At 46.9% G+C, this 14,430-nt stretch overlaps 1 protein-coding gene across 1 annotated transcript in view; it reads left to right on the top strand.

Moving 5' to 3' along the window:
- LOC143284216 (amyloid beta precursor protein binding family B member 2-like) overlaps positions 1–14,430 on the top strand; it is a 278,400-nt gene that overhangs the window by 43,754 nt on the left and 220,216 nt on the right. The gene's annotated exons all lie outside the window — the stretch shown is intronic.

Here is a 14,430-nt window from a genome sequence, read left to right on the forward strand (position 1 = left end):
GCAGACTGATGCGTATTTTTTGGGGGAGAAATAAACGTTGGAGGATAGAGCGGCATAGCTTCCAGTTCAGACAGGCAGCTTGTGTGAGCCAGGGAGGGAAGCTGGTAAACTGGGTTGTACAGCGCTGGCGAAGAGTGTTGGGCTGTGGGGAACAGGGATGTGGCGGATTGATTTCTACATTACCTCCCCCCCCCCTCCCTTCACCCCCTTCCCCTCTCTCCATTCTCTTTGTCTCTGTTTTGTTCACCTCACCAAGACACCAGCACACTGAAGAATGAATTCATGTCTTTATAGAAAGCCGTTGAGAGACGTGCTAATGCAGTTATAGAACTAGATAATTGTTTCTGAATGCTTTGATAATGACAACAGATTTATGTGAAGAAGTTGTCAACACATCATTGCCTGTAATTTCTTAGCTTTGTGTTCGTTGAAATTTTGGTGTTTTATTTGGGTCCCCAACAGAAGCGGCTATGGCCTGTATTGACTAGAATTTCATGTCATGCTCTTTCAGTTTCATCTTTGTCAAAGATGTGTGTGCAACACGTGGATTCATCATTCATTCCGGCCGATCATCACCCATTGATTAAAATTCTGGAGTCCAAATCCCTGTGTCTTTCACACACACACACACACACAAACACACACACACACACACACACACACACACACGTATGCACGCACACACGCACGCACGCACGCACGCACGCACACACACACACACACACACACACACACACACACACACACACACACACACACACACACACACACACACACGTATGCACGCACACACGCACGCACGCACACACACACACACACACACACACACACACACACACACACACACACACACACACACACCACACAGTACACTCGCTGTAAACAACGGTTTCCTACAAGAGAGACACGATGAGACTAGCACAGCGGAATAAGTTGCTGACGTCAGCAGGAAAGGAAGCTTGGCTTGATCACAAGGAGAACCCGGTGTTCATTAGAATTGGAGATTGACCAGGTGTCGGGTTAGGGCTTGCAGACCACAGACGAATAGGGATGGGGTGATTTCCATCAGATAGCTTACAGACAATGGGGCTGTGCCAGGCGCCTGTGCGTGTCTCAGTGTGGCTGAGAAACCAGGGGTGGGGTGGGGGGGTGGGGGTGGGGGTTGTGTGAAGGAGTGGGAGAGGTAAGGACGGTGTTCCGTGTTACTGCCGTACAGTCCTATACTGACATATTACTGAAGGTTTTACGTGCTGTCCATTTGACTGTTTCTGTCAGTTTAAAATGTGCAACGAAAGAACCCCCCCTGTGATATCCTCGAAATTAAGCTGCGCACTTTACAGATCAGTTTATCAGAAGACGGCCTTGTCTGTATTGTATTGTATTGTATGACGTTTTTGTCAGGACAGACTTTTCTGTGTGAAATTCGGGCTCGTCTCCATGGGGAGAGGGCTGTACGGGCAGACATTGTGGGCCCAGGCGGACTTTGTTTCCAGTGCTCACAGATGGAAGTGTTGTGCAGAGCACAGTGGGGGTGCGCCCAGTGTACATCCTCTCTGCTTGTCCCTTCCTTCACCTCTCATTTCAGCTTCCACCTCACAGACTGACAAGCATTGTTTAAAAGTGGCAATGCCACGTTCTGAACTCTTGGGTTCCTTTTCCACTTTCCACATTTCTTTTCCTTCAAAGAGGGCTGTGGACTTTCTGAATAAACCATCTGTCAAACAGCAGTCAGTCTCCTAGACGATGTATTACTTCGTGTTATCTTTAGTAGCTTGTATGTGTGTCTGAATGTTTTTCCCTCAGCATTTTTCAAGTGTGAATGAAAATTTGTTTATGTTTGTGTGTGCGCGCATGTGAGTGATACACTTACCCCTGCAGCGATTATTTTGCAGCAGAAGAAGTAATGGCTTAGAGAGAGAGAGAGACAGACAGACAGAGAGACAGGGAGAGAGATGAATGGCTGGCTGTGTCTGTCTACGAACAAATTGGGTTCAGAAATAAACGTCTTCAGCTATTTAGGGAGGGATGATATCATTATCATTCCAGTGTTCATTCTGATGTGTGTACCTAATGGGAGTACGTTCAGCGGTCGTAATCCAGTATGAAGCTCGTAAATACCCAGACACTATAAGGTTGTCGGCATTGATCGTTGGTTCTTTATGGGCGTGTCATTAGCATTTGTGTAGGCCCGTGCAGCATCATTCGCCAAAGGAACCTCTCAGATGAGAGAAAGGACGCTCAACAAATAGTGGGTGGATCATGGAATGACCAAGACTGCTGTGCTAACAAGATAAAACGCTTGTGATGATGGGATGATATCGATGATGATGCGATGACGAGGATGCCTCTGATACTGTGAATGTTTTGAGACTTCTAAACCCCGAACGTGTTTGTAAGACAAGTCCGCTTTTTGTCTGTCTGTCTGTCTGTGTGTCTGTCTGATCGTGTCTCTTGTCTGGGCACACAGCAAACAGACAACGACAGAGAAGTGCAGAGGACGAGAACGCTACACTGATAAACAAGATGTACTCATGCATGAAGTAGCTGACTGGGGCTGAACAGCTAGATGTCAGCTTGGAGCCTGCCGACAGTGTGTGTGTGTGTGTGTGTGTGTGTGTGTGTGTGTGTGTGTGTGTGAGTGGGCGACTTCGATCAGACAGGGTCGAAGACATCTGGTCAGTACCAGACACCTCGGGGTGACCGACGATGGGTTTGGAACACCAGCGATGATACGTGGATGCTGGAGGGAGAGGTGTGTCCTTTTCGTCTTCGCCAACGTGGCTTTTGAAGAGTAAAGTGTTCTGTTTGGTACTGTTGTGGTTTTACCTCTCCCTCTCCCTTCCCCAGTCCTCCCCCTTCTCCACGTCTTGGGGCCTTGTCCACCCTGTCCCCCTCCCCCTTCTCCACGTCTTGGGGCCTTGTCCACCCTGTCCCCCTCCCCTTTCTCCACGTCTTGGGGCCTTGTCCACCCTGTCCCCCCCCTCCCCCTTCTCCACGTCTTGGGGCCTTGTCCACCCTGTCCCCCCCCCCTCCCCCTTCTCCACGTCTTGGGGCCTTGTCCACCCTGTCCCCCTCCCCCTTCTCCACGTCTTGGGGCCTTGTCCACCCTGTCCCTGTCCCCCTCCCCGTTCTCCACGTCTTGGGGCCTTGTCCACCCTGTCCCCCCCCTCCCCCTTCTCCACGTCTTGGGGCCTTGTCCACCCTGTCCCCCTCCCCCTCCCCCTTCTCCACGTCTTGGGGCCTTGTCCACCCTGTCCCCCTCCCCCTCCCCCTTCTCCACGTCTTGGGGCCTTGTCCACCCTGTCCCCTCCCCCTTCTCCACGTCTTGGGGCCTTGTCCACCCTGTCCCCCCTCCCCCTCCCCCTTCTCCACGTCTTGGGGCCTTGTCCACCCTGTCTCCCTCCCCCTCCCCCTTCTCCACGTCTTGGGGCCTTGTCCACCCTGTCCCCCTCCCCAGAACGGCTTCTGTCCCTTCGCTGTCCTGGCTGTATTGTCGGAAACACCACTGTGTTTTCCATGCTGCCACTGTGTAACAGGCACGTCTGTTCTTTGTTCTCGTTCATGCCACCACTCCTTTATCGTGGATACAAACAGACGCAGCTCAGAATAACATTTCAAACAGTATACAATTCAGGACATTGCATAAATATATAACCACGTTATCGACAGACAAAAAAACAACAACAACCCTGTCGTCGGGAGAAGAGTACTTACACATATATGGAATGGACAGAAGTAGACAGAAAGAAGAGGCAGAATGAAAAACAACGTGTGTCCACAACCCCCCGGCTAGATACCACTGCTGAAAGCAGAAGCACGTCTGGACGCGACGTTGTCTAAAAATAGGACAGATCAGTGGGTCTGGGCCCACCTCTGTCAGGGAAGACAACCCTTTGCCTTGGACGGCCCTCCATCAACAGCTGTATGCTCAGACAACTGATCCCAGTTGTGTGGTGTGGTGTGGTGTGTTGTGTTTGTTGTGGTGTGTTGTGTTTGTTGTGATGTTTTGTGTTTGTTGTGGTGTGTTGTGTTTGTTGTGTTGTGTTTGTTGTGGTGTATTGTGTTTGTTGTGGTGTGTTGTGTTTGTTGTGTTGTGTTTGTTGTGGTGTATTGTGTTTGTTGTGGTGTGTTGTGTTTGTTGTGTTGTGTTTGTTGTGGTGTTTTGTGTTTGTTGTGGTGTGTTGTGTTTGTTGTGTTGTGTTTGTTGTGGTGTATTGTGTTTGTTGTGGTGTGTTGTGTTGTGTTACTGTTTGTCACAATAGATTTCTGTGTGATAACCGGGTTGTTGTTCCCGAGGAGAGTGCGTCACAGTGCAGCGACACCATTCTTTTCTGTCTCTTCCTGCCAGCACGTGTATTTGTTTCGCTGTTGAAATTGATTTTTCTTTAGAATTTTGCCTGGGACAACCCTTTTGTTGCCGAGCGTTCTTTTACTTACGCTAAGCGCAAGCTGTACGATAGAACTCTGCTGATCGTTTTATCCGAAATACTAGCACCTAGACCACCACTCAAGGTCTTGTGGAAGCGGGTGTGTGTAAAAATACCGATCTGTATATGCCCTTCTCCCCACCCCCTCTCCTCTTTTATTTGACCCCTTCCATCTCCACCCTCCTGTCCTCACCCCCTGCTGGACGTGGGCAGACGAGTCAGTTTGATTGCGGATTAACATCGACACCGACCATCGGGGATATTCATCCCAGGAAATTGGGTGTAGGGGAGAGGGAAGACCACTGCCTCGCCTCTTCACATGCACACATCCTTAGGTGGGTGAGAGGGGTCTTACTGCGTTCGCAGCATCATCTTCATGCAGATTATACTGCGCAGCTGTTGCCTGGACTAGTGTGAGAGACACAGATGGTTGTAAACGGCTGCTGAACAATCTTTCGGGAGTCTGGCAAGCCTGTGCAAACATAGCCGTTCGCAGCAGCCAGGGAACTTAAATCATTGAAATACCCGTCCCTGCCCAGATGGAAACGATACCTGTGGTTGCGTTGTGTTCATGGACAAACCAGCACACAGATGCGCCAGACAGCATGACACACCAGGCCGGTCGATATGAATATTTACCTTGTTAATAACACAGCAGAGAGGGAAAACAGGTGCAGCGTGGGTAATCCTCTCTTCTGTCGGTTTGAAAATTGGTTTGCAAATAAGCTGAGACAAAAAGAGAAGGAGACGCGGTGGTTCAAAGAGGACATGAAAGCAGGAGGGAGAAAGCTTCAATGACATACAGGGGGCGGCGAGCTGTGTTGGTCAGCAGGGTCCTCTCTTGTGGCAGCCAGGTCTCCAGGTCCGTCCCTGTATAACACTTGTTGGAAGTGGCAGTGACCCGTTCCCCCTGTGGTACTGCCTACAACACAGAGGTAGTGTTACTATCTAATCTGTCTGATCATCCATTCTTCACAATCATGATTTCTGGACTTTCTCCGTTGTCTTTCATCGCTTGTTCACTGTGTCCGTTTGTTGTATGTCTGCTTGACTGTCACACACACACACACACACGTGCGCCCCCCCCCCCCACGCCCGTCCGCTCCCCCCCCCTCACCCCGCCCCCCGTCCCCCTCCCCCAGACATTCCCCAACAATGCCTTGCTCGTAACTACAAATAATAGCAAGCTTCCCGTCGGCAGTCGTTAAAAATGTTCAACAAGACATATGTTGGGTGGGGGGAGGGGGGGGGGGGGGGTGTCGCCGACACGATTTAATCATTTCAACAACGTTAACGCAAACATCCTAAATCAAAGGCAAATTTTTTATTATTATTTTTTTATACTTCAAATCCATTCTAGAGAAAAAAACAACCTTGAATTACTGGGTTTGTGGCTGTGTGTGTGTGTGTGTGTGTGTGTGTGTGTGTGTGTGTGTGTGTGTTCTGGATGTGTTTTTTTGTTGTTGTTTTTATTCTTGATGGTTTTTTTTCTTCTTTTTTCTTTGTTTTTTTTTTAATTGAAAATAATTTTTTTTCCAAAAAAAGGAGGGGTGGGGGTGGGGCACTGTGATTAAGATAAGAAAGCAAACACAGTGATGTATGCTAAAACAAAGCAGGCGTCTTGATAATCTATGAAATAACAGAGACTGAGACGTGCTGAAGAGCCAATACAGCGGACGTGTTGTTAGCACAGTGGACTCGGCCAACACTGGAGGGCCGTGTGACGTCATGTGTTTTGTTTCATCACACATACATTCCATACATGTTTCATCACACGTACATTCCATACATGTTTCATCACACATACACACATACATTCCATACATGTTTCATCACACATACACACATACATTCCATACATGTTTCATCACACGTACATTCCATACATGTTTCATCACACATACACACATACATTCCATACATGTTTCATCACACATACATTCCATACATGTTTCATCACACATACACACATACATTCTATACATGTTTCATCACACGTACATTCCATACATGTTTCATCACACATACACACATACAATCCATACATGTTTCATCACACATACATTCCATACATGTTTCATCACACGTACATTCCATACATGTTTCATCACACGTACATTCCATACATGTTTCATCACACATACACACATACATTCCATACATGTTTCATCACACATACATTCCATACATGTTTCATCACACATACACACATACATTCCATACATGTTTCATCACATATACATTCCGTACATGTTTCATCACACATACATTCCGTACATGTTTCATCACACATACATTCCATACATGTTTCATCACACAAACACACATACATTCCATACATGTTTCATCACACATACACACAAACTTTCCGTACATGTTTCATCACACATACATTCCATACATGTTTCATCACACATACATTCCGTACATGTTTCATCACACATACATTCCGTACATGCTTCATCACACATACACATACATTCCGTACATGTTTCATCACACGTACATTCCATGCATGTTTCATCACACATACATTCCGTACATGTTTCATCACACATACATTCCGTGCATGTTTCATCACACGTACATTCCGTACATGTTTCATCACACGTACATTCCGTACATGTTTCATCACACGTACATTCCGTACATGTTTCATCACACCTATTTTCCATGCATGTTTCATCACACATACACACATACATTCCATACATGTTTCATCACATATACATTGCATACATGTTTCATCACATATACATTCCATACATGTTTCATCACACGTACATTCCATACATGTTTCATCACATGTACTTTCCGTACATGTTTCATCACACGTACATTCAATACATGTTTCATCACATGTACTTTCCTTACATGTTTAATCACATATACACACATACATTCCATACATGTTTCATCACACATACATTCCGTACATGTTTCATCACACATACATTCCGTACATGTTTCATCACAAATACACACATACATTCCGTACATGTTTCATCACACGTACTTTCCGTACATGTTTCATCAAACATACACACATACATTCCATACATGTTTCATCACATACACACATACATTCCATACATGTTTCATCACACATACATTCCATACATGTTTCATCACACATACATTCCGTACATGTTTCATCACACATACATTCCGTACATGTTTCATCACACATACACACATACATTCCGTACATGTTTCATCACACATACACACATACATTCCGAACATGTTTCATCACACGTACATTCCATGCATGTTTCATCACATACATTCCGTACATGTTTCATCACACATACATTCCATACATGTTTCATCACACGTACATTCCATACATGTTTCATCACACATACACGCATACATTCCATACATGTTTCATCACACATACATTCCATACATATTTCATCACACGTACATTCCATACATGTTTCATCACACGTACATTCCATACATGTTTCATCACACATACACACATACATTCCATACATGTTTCATCACACATACATTCCATACATGTTTCATCACACATACACACATACATTCCATACATGTTTCATCACATATACATTCCGTACATGTTTCATCACACATACATTCCGTACATGTTTCATCACACGTACATTCCATACATGTTTCATCACATGTACATTCCATACATGTTTCATCACACATACACACATACATTCCGTACATGTTTCATCACACGTACATTCCGTACATGTTTCATCACACGTACATTCCATACATGTTTCATCACATGTACTTTCCGTACGTGTTTCATCACACGTACATTCCGTACATGTTTCATCACACATACACACATACATTCCGTACATGTTTCATCACACGTACATTCCATACATGTTTCATCACATGTACATTCCGTACATGTTTCATCACACATACACACATACATTCCGTACATATTTCATCACATGTACATTCCATACATGTTTCATCACACGTACATTCCGTACATGTTTCATCACATATACATTCCATACATGTTTCATCACACATACATTCCATACATGTTTCATCACACGTACATTCCATACATGTTTCATCACACATACATTCCATACACGTTTCATCACATATACATTCCATACATGTTTCATCACACATACATTCCATACATGTTTCATCACACGTACATTCCATACATGTTTCATCACACATACATTCCATACACGTTTCATCACACGTTCTTTCCAAACATGTTTCATCACACGTACATTCCATACACGTTTCATCACACGTACATTCCATGCATGTTTCATCACACATGCATTCCATACATGTTTCATCACACATACATTCCACACATGTTTCACCACACGTACATTCCATACGTTTCATCACACGTACATTCCACACATGTTTCATCACACATACATTCCATACATGTTTCATAACACGTACATTCCGTACATGTTTCATCACACGTACATTCCACACGTTTCATCACACATACATTCCATACATGTTTCATCACACATACATTCCATACATGTTTCATCACACATACATTCCATACATGTTTCATCACACATACATTCCAGGGCATGCATGCCGCTGTTTGCTTTTGTCTCACTATTCCGCTCCGTCAGCTGTCCTCCAAAAAGACAAACTATAAATTGAATGTCACCAAAAAATATCCAGGCCACTCCCCTACCCTCCCACGCGTACACATCGTTTTTAATTTCATATATATATATATATATATATATATATATATATATATATATATATATATATATGTGTGTGTGTGTGTGTGTGTGTGTGTGTGTGTGTGTGTGTGTGTTTGCTTCCATTACGTTCCCCAGATTAATCTGGACGCGTCTGCCCCTTCCCTCATCACCCACCACCTTGCCAGAACGAGATAGTTTCTTTCGTTCCCCCCACCCGCACACCCCAATGTCATTTCCTTTTATTTCATTTCTTTCTCGTGTGTTTTCCTCAAGGACGCATGGAAACACGACAGACAGCTTGTGGTTGTTGGAAGAGGGAGCTAGATTTAAACAAAAAGTGAATGTTGGATTTTTTTTTTGGCATCCCAGATCATCTCCACTGATGCCTGTGTGTGGGATAGATGTAGTCCACGTCGGGGATACGCCTGAGCAATAGTACACCTGCATTAAGAGCAGGAGATATGACAGGACCATGAGCGGTTCACACAGTTGGATCAAAATGTGGGGACATATCTCAAAGCAGGGTGAAGTTGGATCAGAATGTGGGGACATATCTCAAAGCATGGTGAAGTTGGATCAAAATGTGGGCACACATGAGAGCAGGGTGAAGTTGTGGGTCAAACGCGTGAAAAACATCGATAACCGGAAACACATCTGGACCATAAGCAGGGAAAATACACACGAACTGAGGATTCATATGGACCCCAAAAAATAGCTTTCAGGTTAGCGCACACGTTTTCTTTGTTTCCAGCTGAGTTGAAAACCGAAACCTTCTTTCTGGGCTTTGTGGAACGAGCAGAAGACGAAGAGGAAACCAGCCAGGAGAAGGAAGACAAACAGAAGGCAAGACGGAGGAAGAAAATGAGAGCAGCAAAGTCTGGAGTGGGGCTGGAGGGGGGGGGGGGGGTTGTGGAAGGGGGCGGAGGAAAAACAAGGAGCTATTGGGGAAAGTTTGATCAGGAGAGAGAGAGGAGAGAGAGAGATGGGGGAAGGGGGTTTTCGGGATTAACTGCCGATGCCTGACGTGCCCTGCCTGAGGGTAGCACTGTTTGACGTGGTCCTTGTCAGGGAGAGGAGGGGGAGGTAATATTGTTTAAAGTGCCTCCGCGAAAAGGTCTGGTGTGGTGATGACATCACGAGTGCTGACTTTGGTCCACGACTTCGGAAGAAGGATTTGATCTCAGCTGAGAGAAAACTGGCAGTGACTGGGAAAGGAGGGTTGGTATGTGAGCTTGTGTGTTTGTAGGTTTGTGTGGAGGGGGAGGAACTTAGGGTCAGATAGTGAGCTTGTGTGTTTGTAGGTGTGTGTGGAGGGGGAGGAACTTAGGGTCAGATAGTGAGCTTGTGTGTTTGTAGGTGTGTGTGGAAGGGGAACTTAGGGTCAGTAGTGAGGTGTGTGTGGAAGGGGAACTTAGGGTCAGTAGTGAGGTGTGTGTGGAAGGGGAACTTAGGGTCAGGTGGTGGGGTGTGTGTGGAGGGGGAACTTAGGGTCAGTAGTGAGGTGTGTGTGGAGGGGGAACTTAGGGTCAGTAGTGAGGTGTGTGTGGAAGGGGAACTTAGGGTCAGTAGTGAGGTGTGTGTGGAAGGGGAACTTAGGGTCAGTAGTGAGGTGTGTGTGGAGGGGGAACTTAGGGTCAGGTGGTGAGGTGTGTGTGGAAGGGGAACTTAGGGTCAGTAGTGAGGTGTGTGTGGAAGGGGAACTTAGGGTCAGTAGTGAGGTGTGTGTGGAGGGGGAACTTAGGGTCAGGTGGTGAGGTGTGTGTGGAAGGGGAACAGGGTCAGTAGTGAGGTGTGTGTGGAGGGGGAACTTAGGGTCAAGTGGTGAGGTGTGTGTAGAGGGGGAACTTAGGGTCAAGTGGTGAGGTGTGTGTGGAAGGGGAACTTAGGGTCAGTAGTGAGGTGTGTGTGGAGGGGGAACTTAGGGTCAAGTGGTGAGGTGTGTGTGGAGGGGGAACTTAGGGTCAGTAGTGAGGTGTGTGTGGAGGGGGAACTTAGGGTCAAGTGGTGAGGTGTGTGTGGAGGGGGAACTTAGGGTCAAGTGGTGAGGTGTGTGTGGAGGGGGAGCTTAGGGTCAAGTGGTGAGATGTGTGTGGAGGGGGAACTTAGGGTCAAGTGGTGAGGTGTGTGTGGAGGGGGAACTTAGGGTCAAGTGGTGAGATGTGTGTGGAGGGGGAACTTAGGGTCAAGTGGTGAGATGTGTGTGGAGGGGGAACTTAGGGTCAGGTAGTGAGGTGTGTGTGGAGGGGGAACTTAGGGTCAAGTGGTGAGATGTGTGTGGAGGGGGAACTTAGGGTCAAGTGGTGAGATGTGTGTGGAGGGGGAACTTAGGGTCAAGTGGTGAGATGTGTGTGGAGGGGGAACTTAGGGTCAGGTGGTGAGATGTGTGTGGAGGGGGAACTAAGGGTCAAGTGGTGAGGTGTGTGTGGAGGGGGAACTTAGGGTCAGGTAGTGAGGTGTGTGTGTGGAGGGGGGACTTAGGGTCAGTAGTGAGGTGTGTGTGGAGGGGGAACTTAGGGTCAGGTGGTGGGGTGTGTGTGGAGGGGGAACTTAGGGTCAGGTGGTGAGATGTGTGTGGAGGGGGAACTTAGGGTCAGTAGTGAGGTGTGTGTGGAGGGGGAACTTAGGGTCAGGTAGTGAGGTGTGTGTGGAGGGGGAACTTAGGGTCAGGTGGTGGGGTGTGTGTGGAGGGGGAACTTAGGGTCAGGTGGTGGGGTGTGTGTGGAGGGGGAACTTAGGGTCAGGTGGTGGGGTGTGTGTGGAGGGGGAACTTAGGGTCAGGTAGTGAGGTGTGTGTGGAGGGGGAAATTAGGGTCAGGTGGTGGGGTGTGTGTGGAGGGGGAACTTAGGGTCAGGTGGTGAGGTGTGTGTGGAGGGGGAACTTAGGGTCAGGTGGTGGGGTGTGTGTGGAGGGGGAACTTAGGGTCAGGTGGTGGGGTGTGTGTGGAGGGGGAACTTAGGGTCAGGTAGTGAGGTGTGTGTGGAGGGGGAACTTAGGGTCAGTAGTGAGGTGTGTGTGGAGGGGGAAATTAGGGTCAAGTGGTGGGGTGTGTGTGAAGGGGGAACTTAGGGTCAGGTGGTGGAGTGAGGACTTGGGGTTGGACGGGAGGGCTAGAAAGTGTCGCAGTTTGTAATAAAGGGAATACCGATTTCTACTTTTCACAACGCAGTCCCCTTCTTTGTCCAATGACTAAAATGGAATTAAAAGTGAATAGACCGCCAGCACCCCCTATAACTCCACCCCCTCCCCCAAGGAACATTAGAGGCCCAGGGGAACAAGAGCTGTCAACGACTGTCTAAAGTCTTAGTTCCACATGACAGTTTCAGTCAAGGCAGGCGCCAAAGTATGCAGGCTAATCCATATACGCAACATAACATCTGCATTGAAAGGAACTGACCTACGCACAAACCCAGTGCGCTGGTTCCACGCGATCTGGGTGATGTTAGAATGGTGTCACATACCAACTTCAGAAGTGATAATGCCGACCAAGACACCGTCCGCACAGCTCTCTCTGTGCAGACAATCGGCAGTTCAGCAGAGGTCGTGGATGACAACTGCCCCAGTGGTGCTCACCAAAAGACAGCACAGCACTTTGTTCCCGCTTTTGTTCTCCGCCGATTTCCAACTGTACAAAGAAAGGAGAGAGGAGTGGAGAAGAGAGAGTGGAATCTGAAGTGTCCTTTGTTAGTGAGGGAACTGCAGACAGACTGCAGAAACCTGAAAGAGAACGAACTGCTCTTTGACCAGGCGTTGTTGAAGGCACTTTGGACCTTTCACTTTCTCAGTGACAGTCTCCTTGAAAAGAAGGCCAGTGGTGGGTGTGAATATAGAACTTTCACAGGACCAGTAAATGTCAGGGCTTCTCTCTCTCTCTCTCTCTCTCTGTCTGTCTGTGTGTCTGTCTCTGTCTCTCCCTTCCCCTTTCATTTGTTAAACTATCCTTGCTGCTCTCTCACACACACAATTGTTGTACAAAACATTGATTTAATACAATACAATACAATATACCTACTAACATGCGACACAATTGTAAAATCTATACATGGACATTATTTGATTAACCCAGTGATGTATACATGTATATGCAAAAACTGACAACTGAATTTGAGAGAGAAACAAGCGTAGAAGGTCAGTTTTTCAGTTAAGGAAGACTTGACTTGACAGGGTTTTTTTCCTTTCAGAAACCGCTTGAGCGTAGAGCAGAGAGAGAACAGAAAAAAAAATCAAATCACGGATAGATAGATAGATAGATATCAGTGATATATCAGTTATAAAAATTCCCAGTTGTGTTTCTGGCGCTGCTCTTTCCACGATGCCTTACACAAACACTGACCCCACGGCCCGTTGACAGACAGACGTTACAGTTATCAGCCTCGTTTGCTGCCAGCCTCGCAAGTTCCCTGTCTCACCAAGGTCTGCAGACCCCGTCCCCCACCCCCACCCCCCACCCCCAGCCCCTCTACCAGTCCCTCCCTCACCCCTCAGTCATAAGTTTCTTCCTCTTCCACAAATGAAACCTACATCCATCAGCCAGCCTCTGACTTCCTTCTCACCTGACCAGGTGAGCAGACGGCCATTGATCACAGCGGGAAAGAGGAGAGTAAGCCGAGGGCGGCAGCCAATTGTGTGTCCCTAACGAACCAATCAGAACCCGGAACGAGGCGGTGTCGTGAGGGCAGCCAGGTAAACTGGTGATGCAGATGTCTGTCACTGATCCGGTTCCCAAGCCCCACCCCATCCTCGCTAAGCCAGGACCGTGGTGAGTTAGGGGCTGTCACTGATGTCGCGGCACTGATACCTACCTGACAGGGAATCATCTTGAAGCTGGCACCAGTCTGTTCAAAGGACTGTCTCACTGTCACTTAGGGTCCACAAAAACGTTAACCGGTTCTGTCTGCTCCTCTCTCTCTCTCTCTCTCTCTCTCTCTCTCTCTCTCTCATTTTCAAATAGGAGAGTATATTGAAGTGATAATTCATTAATGGAACAGACTCTGGTTACATTTAAAGTGAGAACGTTAGACGTAAATGGGAACAAAAGATGGTTCTCTGCTGACATTTCCGTACAGTCCCTTTGTCTCATGCGTGGCGCATTGATCGAAAACGAAATACATGTTCTTTTTTGCGTGTAAGTTTTAAGAATGTAGAATTTTTATTGAAGCAGTTGGAAAGAAAATTGGATCTAAGTAGCATGTCTAAGTAGTATGCTCTTGACTGATGATGAAATTTAGTAAGATCAGTAGCCATATTCAACGTCCTTCCTTGGGAGTGTCGGAAAAAACTGGAGGTCTTATTGTTT

This window comes from Babylonia areolata, chromosome 7, assembly GCF_041734735.1.
Source record: "Babylonia areolata isolate BAREFJ2019XMU chromosome 7, ASM4173473v1, whole genome shotgun sequence".
NCBI classification, from domain to species: domain Eukaryota; kingdom Metazoa; phylum Mollusca; class Gastropoda; order Neogastropoda; family Buccinidae; genus Babylonia; species Babylonia areolata.